This window comes from Ambystoma mexicanum, chromosome 2p (genome assembly GCF_040938575.1).
Source record: "Ambystoma mexicanum isolate Mex_15411 chromosome 2p, UKY_AmexF1_1, whole genome shotgun sequence".
Classification (NCBI taxonomy): Eukaryota; Metazoa; Chordata; class Amphibia; order Caudata; family Ambystomatidae; genus Ambystoma; species Ambystoma mexicanum.
In genome coordinates, this window is record NC_090923.1 from 1,207,150,929 (window position 1) to 1,207,159,039 (window position 8,111).

The window sequence follows — 8,111 nt, forward strand, 5'->3', positions numbered from 1 at the left end:
TGTCGAGCCAGATATTGAAATCTCCTAGAAGAGTGAGGGTGGGATGGTTTTATTGGATGGTGGCTATTGAATCGCAGAGGTTGCTTGAGAATTGTCTGTCGTAGCCAGGAGGTCTGTAGATGATTAGGAAGCTGTGGGAGAACGTTGGGGGGAAGGCTAGTTTGACTAGAAGAGATTCGCAGGAAGGGATGGTTGGCTGACTGTTGGAGATTGAGGCGGGGAAGTGTGACTTGAAGGCACACTTTAGGCACACTTTCTCTATTCAACACTTTCTATTCAACTAAACCACAGTATTGCTATTAGGCACACTTTCTATTCAACGAAACCGCAGTTTTGCTATTAGGCACAATATCTATATTCAACACTTTGGGACTCATTACGACTTTGGAGGCAGACATGCCCTTAATAAGGGCATGGCTGCCTCCAAAATCGGGTCCGGGTTCCCTGAATGGGGAAATACCGGGCCTTTCCGACTTTGGAGGGCCCGGTATTTCCTCCTTCAGGGAACCCGGGCCCGGTCCTTCCCCATTCCCATTCGAGCCCCCTTAGGGCTCAATGGGAATGGGGAGGAAGCTAACAATGGGCCTGTTAATAATGGGCCCGTTGTTAGCTCCCTGGTCCCCTTGCGGGACCCGCTATGGACGTCTGGAAAAACCAGACTCCAGAGCGGGTCCTGCGAGAGAACCTCGTAATAGTGCAGAATGGCTTTAACGACGCCGGCACCATTACCGGCGCCGTTAAACCCATTCCGCACTAGTTGTAATGAGGCCCTTTCTGTTCAACTAAACCACAGTTTTGCGATTAGGCACACTTTCTATATTCTATCTGCTTTTTGCAGGCGTTAAAATCCATGGCGCTAAGGGACCATGGTGCTAATTACGCCACCGTAATTTACGGTGGCGTAATTAGCGCCTTCCCCATCCCCATTATGCCCTATGGGGCAAAAATGGGAATGGGGAAGGGTAAAATGGGAAATGGGGATTTACCGCCCCACTCACCTTGGAATGGGGCGGTAAATCCGCCATCCACCATGGTGTAAACATAGTTTACACCATGGCGGTAAGGGTACGACCCAGGCGGTAACTTACCGCCTGGGTCGTAATGAGGCCCTTTCTATTCAACTAAACCACAGTTTTGCTGTTAGGCACACTTTCTATTTTCAACACTTTCTATTCAACTAAACCACAGTATTGCTATTAGGCACACTTTGTATATTCAACTAACCCACAGTTTTGCTATTAGGCACACTTTCTATATTCAACACTTTCTATTCAACTAAACCACAGTATTGCTATTAGGCACATATTCTAAACTTGGGGTGGTTGTGTAGACTATCTGGAAGTGAGAATCAACTCAATGGAACAAGTCAGGTGCACTCAGAGTTGTTGGGAGTACAGTTTAGATGCAAGAGTTTATAACAGCAGGGCTTGTAGGGTTGAGTGGTAGGATAGTATGGCATGAAGTAATTGCTTCAGTCCCTACCCTTGCCACACTTACTCTTTTTTGGTTAAAGCTGGCTTCTTGCTTCTCCTGCGGATACCTGCAGATACGATCAGCAGCCGTCCTTTGCCTCAGGTTCCTTAGCCGAAGGAGGCTGCTGGGCAGAGGGCTGCCCTGGGAGGGCCAGTTAATACCAGTTGGGAGAGCGAGTGGGAGGAGTGGAGGGAGGGCGGGTCGGGAGGCGGGCGGGCTGTGGAACCAGGAACAGGGAGTAGGGAGGGAGGGGACGCAAGGGCGTGCTCCTGGGCACGGGCCCACAAACAAAATGGGCAAATGAAACACCAAAAGTTGCTTTCAGGGGCACACACTCACCGCGCTTCTTGGATGGCTAATGGAGCCGGTGAAACACACGCGAGTTGGTAGACTCGATGGATACAGTGGATGGACCAATGGGAGGCAGGCAGGTGGGCTGTGGAACCAGGAAGAGGGTGCGGGGAGCAGAGGGACGCAAGGGCCTGCTCCTGGGCACGGGCCCACAAACAAAATGGGCAAATTAAACACCAAAAGGTGCTTTCAGGGGCACACACTCACCGCGCTCCTTGGATGGCTAATGGAGCCGGTGAAACACACGCGAGTCGGTAGACTCGATGGATACAGTGGATGGATCAATGGGAGGGTGGGAGGGCCGGGAGGCGGGCGGGCTGTGGAACCAGGAAGAGGGTGCAGGGAGGCAGGGGACGCAAGGGCGTGCTCCTGGGCACGGGCCCACAAACAAAATGGGCAAATTAAACACCAAAAGTTGCTTTCAGGGGCACACACTCACTGCGCTCCTTGGATGGCTAATGGAGCCGGTGAAACACACGCGAGTCGGTAGACTCGATGCATACAGTGGATGGACCAATGGGAGGGAAGCAGGCGGGCTGTGGAACCAGGAACAGGGTGCGGGGAGGGAAGGGACGCAAGGGCCTGCTCCTGGGCACGGGCCCACAAACAAAATGGGCAAATTAAACACCAAAAGGTGCTTTCAGGGGCACACACTCACTGCGCTCCTTGGATGGCTAATGGAGCTGGTGAGTCAGACGTGAGTTGGTAGACTCGATGGATACAGTGGATGGACGAGAGGGAGGGAGGAAGGGCGGGTCGGGAGGCAGACGGGCTGTGGAACAAGGAAGAGGGTGCAGGGAGGGAAGGGACGCAAGGGCCTGCTCCTGGGCACGGGCCCACAAACAAAATGGGCAAATTAAACACTAAGGGCCTCATTACACGGTAGGTGCTAAACCATGGTGCTATTAGCACCATGGTTCATGCCGGTAATTTACCGATTCCGCCATGCGGAATGGGGAATTACCACCCCATTCCGAGGTTGGCGGGGTGGTAATTCCCCATGCCGCCGTGACCCTTCCACATTCCCATTTTTGCCCCATAGGGCATAATGGGAATGGGGAAGGCGCTAATTACGGTACCGCTAATTGCGGTACCGTAATTAGCACCAAGGTCCCTTTGCGGGTCCCTACTTTAACGGCTGGTCTACACCAGCCATTAAGGCCGGGTCCCGCAAAGGGACCTCGTAGTAAGGCGGTAAGGGTTAACGGTCACCGGTAGCATTACCGGTGACCATTAACCCTTACCGCCTTCCCTGTAATGAGGCCCTAAAAGGTGCTTTCAGGGGCACACACTCACCGCGCTCCTTGGATGGCTAATGGAGAAGGTTGCCATCATTGAAGGACTTCCAGGGAGGGGTACAGATCAGAGGTACTCCTGTTAGGGAGAGTTCTCATAAATGTGCTAATTCCCTTTACCTTAGAGACCCCCAGCAACTTTGCTGGATTTTGAGTACTTGATTTTTCTACCTGGAGAGAGTTTGAGCCTTTTTTCCCCCCACTCTCTCATGTATTTTGATGTATTTTACTCTTGTGTTTTAGTTGGTTATGGAGTTTTAGACAGCTCCATAGGCATCATCTTTTCATTTGTGTCACACAGCACCCTCAGTTCAGTGACACAGGGAAGCCCTTTAGGCTGTCCCAATGTTTAAGTACCTTCTCTGGGATAAACTACTGTTTCCCTGAGAAAGCAGAGTGAAATTGACTTTACTAGTGTTTCCAAATTCCTAGACCAGCACACCCTCTTACAATAGAGTGCTGGAGGGGTTACTTCATATCCCCTGTGTCTAAAATCTCATGTACAGTCAAATGCTACCCTTTCCTCTCGAAATGACTGGTGGCAGTGGTTTTACAACAAACTACCATGATCTTTCCCGACCACTAACAACGGTAGCGTTAAATCGCTGGAGCCATGTTTTTCAGGATGGCGTCTGAGCCCCCTCTGTAAAAATAGGTCCTGGCCTTTTTTTTGCCATTTCTTTTTGGAAAGGTCCTTCTAGAGTTTGTCTCTGCGCGCCAAACCAGGGTTGGTCCCTTTGTTTCTACGCCCTTGGCGGTCCTCAGGACCTAAGACAATTCCCAGTGCCCGAGCGTCTGGGGTGGCCAAGAAGTGGGGAAGGTGCCCGAAACTCCCTGAGCCCAGTCTCCTAGGAGGCCCAAATGTACTCCGGTGTGACCGGTTGGCTGACTGTCCGGCAAGGACAGCCACTCTGCTGGGCGAGTGACAGCTAGGCTGGAACCAATGGGAGAGAATTGAACAAAAGGGGAGTCAGCCAGCCCGGAAGGCAGAGTCAACCACTGGAACGAAAGAACCAAAGACGAGCTGGAAGAGGACGGCCGCTGCAACTCCTGGACCGCCGGCCTGCCCGGTGAAGCCCAGCCGCAGGTCCAAATCGCCAAGTTCATTTCGACAGAGAAGCCCAGCAAGGACGACCCCTCCCCTCCGAGTTGGTGGGACCAATCAACTCGACACTAAGCCACCTGGATACCATTCTCGGAGCTGATTGTATTTTCCTCAGAGTACTTCAGGAAACCGAACAACCAGGGAGAAGGACAGCTGCCTATGTGCCTGACTACAGCCACTGGAATCGAAGATTGCCACCTGCAAGCCTCTCGACCAATCCCAGTGCAGGAGTCCCCCGACGTCCCACCTCTTGTCCCCACGACTGAGGCCCAGGAACAGGGAGATCTGCAGGAGCCGCCAGGAACAGAAGTCCTCAGCTGCATCCTTTTCCCCATTGTAAGGCACTGTGAAAACCCGACCGAGAGAACCCACCTCTCACTGCGAAAGTGCCTGAAACCCCAGCAACTTGCAGGCCCAGTCAGCCTTTGACCCAACACACAAATCCTTCCTCTACGAACCACCTCCATGAACCTTGGCAAAGACCCCTCCGTTCAACTACCAGAACTGCCTTATCCCACACAAGACCCTAGCCCATCGACTCCGGCCTAACCGAATCGACTCCTCTGGTGAACTCAAACCACTCGCACCGCTCAAAAGCAACTCATCTTTTTTATTAACCTATCCCTCTTTGCTTCCACTTCAAATATCCTGAATGCCATTTTGCTCCTCCTTCAAAGTAGTTTAAATGCCTCAGAAAATGATAGTATGAAGTACTGAAGTATATTTGTGTGCGAGACATATTGCCCCCTCCAGTGAATGCTTTATAACCAACAGTGAAACAAATTAATACGTTTTTTACCAAGAAACAAGAGTCTATTTGAATACTTGTGATTGCAGACCTCTGTGCAACATCCCTACAGCTCACACTCCCCTCTTGAGATAAGCCTGGCCACTCAGCAACTGTACCAAAAGTGTAGTACAGACCTATACCAAAGGTTGGTTTTGCTTACACCTGTAGTCCTAGTTGTGTGTAGTGGTCCCCAAGGGTACTGCATACAAACGTTGCCTAACACTGGTGGCAGGGCGGGAGGATAAATTGTAGAGTTGTTACATTGAGAGTTCTGCTTTACTTTTGTTCAAATAGTAACCTTCACAAGGCTAAGCACCAACCGAAAAGCAATCTTATCATGCCTGATATGGATAACTTCAGACAGGAGGCCCTGATCATTTTATCAGTAGATCAACTGAAGGAAATGTCAGGAATCTCCCCGTTAAAGAAAAATGAATTGATTGAAAGATTGTTGAACTATCAAAGTCAGAGAAGTGGGTCCGTCACACCTACTCCTTCAGCAAATGTGGAAAATGTTGATGAGGATGATAATGATTCAGAGTCTAACTCTAATGTTATTGAGGAGCAAGAAGAGTTAGAGGAGTCTCAGGATGTGAGCCCCTCTGCAAATCAAGCTCTTAGGCCTCAACATTTAGCCACAGGGACCCTACCAGGTCTAGTACTGAGTTCAGAATGTGTCTCTCTTGAAGAAATGAGACTCGAGTTAGAGTTCAAAGGGCTCCAAATGCAAGTTGAAAGTAAACATCAAGAAATCAAACTCAGAGAAATGGAAATGCATCATGCTCTTGAAATGAAGAAATTGTCTCTTGAAAATGGTTCTTTCCCAGAGTCTTCTAGGTCTTCCAGCCCTGAGAGACCTTGCATGCCTAAGGAAGCTGTGGGTATGTATGACGTGAAGCTTGATATTTTGGATTGGTTGGCTGCTTTTGAGTTTAACTATGGGATTCAGGGTTTCACAGGGAATCAGCTGATTCCTTGACTTTTGTCTAGGCTGCCCCAGGTTGCAACTGATGCTGTAATGGAGGTGGGGAAACTTGAAAGATTGGAGTATGAAAATGTGAAGTGAGCTTTAATAGCTAGATTTGGGAAAACTCCTTACCAGTACCTTAAAATGATTAGGACCCTCAAAAAGCATGATGGTATCCCTTGGGCTACCTGGGTGTGTGAATGTTTGAAAAACTTAAATGGCTGGGTAAAGGGTTGCAGAGTTAACACTTTTGAAGGAATGAGAAATCTATTTTTGTTAGAATCTATTTTTGATGCCTGCTCTCCTGAGCTGAGACAGAATTTGGCTTGATCCCAAGAAGCTAGCAAAGGCTGCTGACTTGTGGGATGCCAACAGGGCTACTCACAAGGATTCTGGGGCAACTCAGGAAAAAGGATGAAGGGAAGCAGCAAAAGAAAGACGGCAAAGAGAATTCTAATACCTCCATTCAAAAAGAGGGCCCCAAACAGAAAAAGGTTAAGCCACAAGGGAAACCAAATCAGGCTAGTGAAACCTCTGGTGCCAAACCAGAGGGAGGTCAGCAAAAGCCCCCCATTTGTCAAAACATTTGGAAAACGTTATGCTTGTGGGTCAACTGACCATGTGAAAGGGGATCCCAGCTGGAAGGGTAAACCTTCAGGGGCCCACACTGCCTCCTTAGCCTTTTCCCCAGTGGAAGAAGTACATATGGCAAGTGGAAACTTTCAACTACTGGCTGAATACCCCATTGGAGTCCCTGCCAGTGTTTTAGTGCCTCTGGGTCTGTGGGAACAGCAGAATGTAGATGTCTATAATTAAATTCCAGATAAAACAAAAGAATATTACAAGGACAGTGTACTTTTAAATGGTCAGGAGACCCCTGCCATTAAAGACACTGCAGCCAGCATTACAGTGGTGGATGAAACTTTATTCAAACCCGAGGATGTTGCTAAGGCACCCAAAGACCTCACTAAGCTTGCTGGAGGCCCTGTCCAACTGCTTCCAAGACTGCCAGCTCTCATCCAGTGAAAAGGTACACCGAGCGCTGTGAACAGAACAGGGTCCCAAGCCTGGGAGGACCCGCCTTAGCCAATCCAGATGCTCTGATCATAGGGTGGTGCAGAATGTTGCACATGCCAATGGTCTTCGTGTTACCCTGCAACAATGTAATAGTTTTTGGAGAAGTCTCAGGCGAAGCCCCCTGACCTGCTAGACCAATAAAGATTCTAAAGTATACTGGCGCAATAGGTTATAGACTTGAGCTATCCAATTGGGATAACTTTTAGGCTTTTGGGATGGAGTTGATTTGTGTGATGTCACCAGGGTACAAAACCGGTGACACAAGTTCAGGAGCTGTTATTGCTCGAGATTTGTGATTTGCTGTATGATCCCTGTCTGTTGGAGAATAGAGACAGTCAACTTTGCCCCATGGCTGAGTCTTGCGTTATTGCCAGGGGTGGTTTTGATGGGCCTTAGATGCTCTTCTGACTTGTGATATGATTGATGTGAGCCCCCTAGTCCTCTGGCCATATTACAAAGTGGTATCAGAAGATTGTTGGCTACGATCGATCGGCATGAAGCTGCCACATTCCGTTGCAACGTTTGGGGGCTGTGATGTGACCCATGGAGACCAAGAAAGACACAGGAGGTGCACAATGCGAAGAGGTCCTCAGGTACTGCCTTGGAGAAATTCCTGCCCGGTTTCCCTGGGACGCCAAGCAGACGGGAAGGGCGGAGTGGCAGGTTGGGGGAGAGTCAGTGGCCGAGCCACGTCAGCTGATCACAGAGTGTAAGTATAGACTCAGCCATACGGCAAACAAGGGACCGGGTGGACAGACGTTGGTTGTTGGGTGGTGATGAGAAGTAGAGGTGTATGTTAATTGTTTGTGGTTAGGGAACATTCGATCTTGGGGTGATTATTTTTGACAGCTGGCCTAGACAATTGGCTCAAGGGTATGGATGCCATAAGTTATGTAAATAATGGATTTCCTGTGGGTTGGGCGTTGTTGCTCGAGCCATGGATGATGGTATCCCTGTGTATAGGGTTTAGCAGCTGAAGCTAGCTTGTATCGCGGAAGGTGTTCTTCTGGTTAAGTCTCACAGAGGCGTTTTATCTACCAGGTGACGCTGTAG

The 8,111-nt window shown here is 49.5% G+C and overlaps 1 pseudogene; it reads left to right on the forward strand.

Moving 5' to 3' along the window:
* The first annotated feature begins 440 nt into the window (after positions 1–440).
* On the forward strand, positions 441–581 carry LOC138568151 (small nucleolar RNA SNORA49; annotated as a pseudogene).
* The last annotated feature ends 7,530 nt before the right edge of the window (positions 582–8,111 follow it).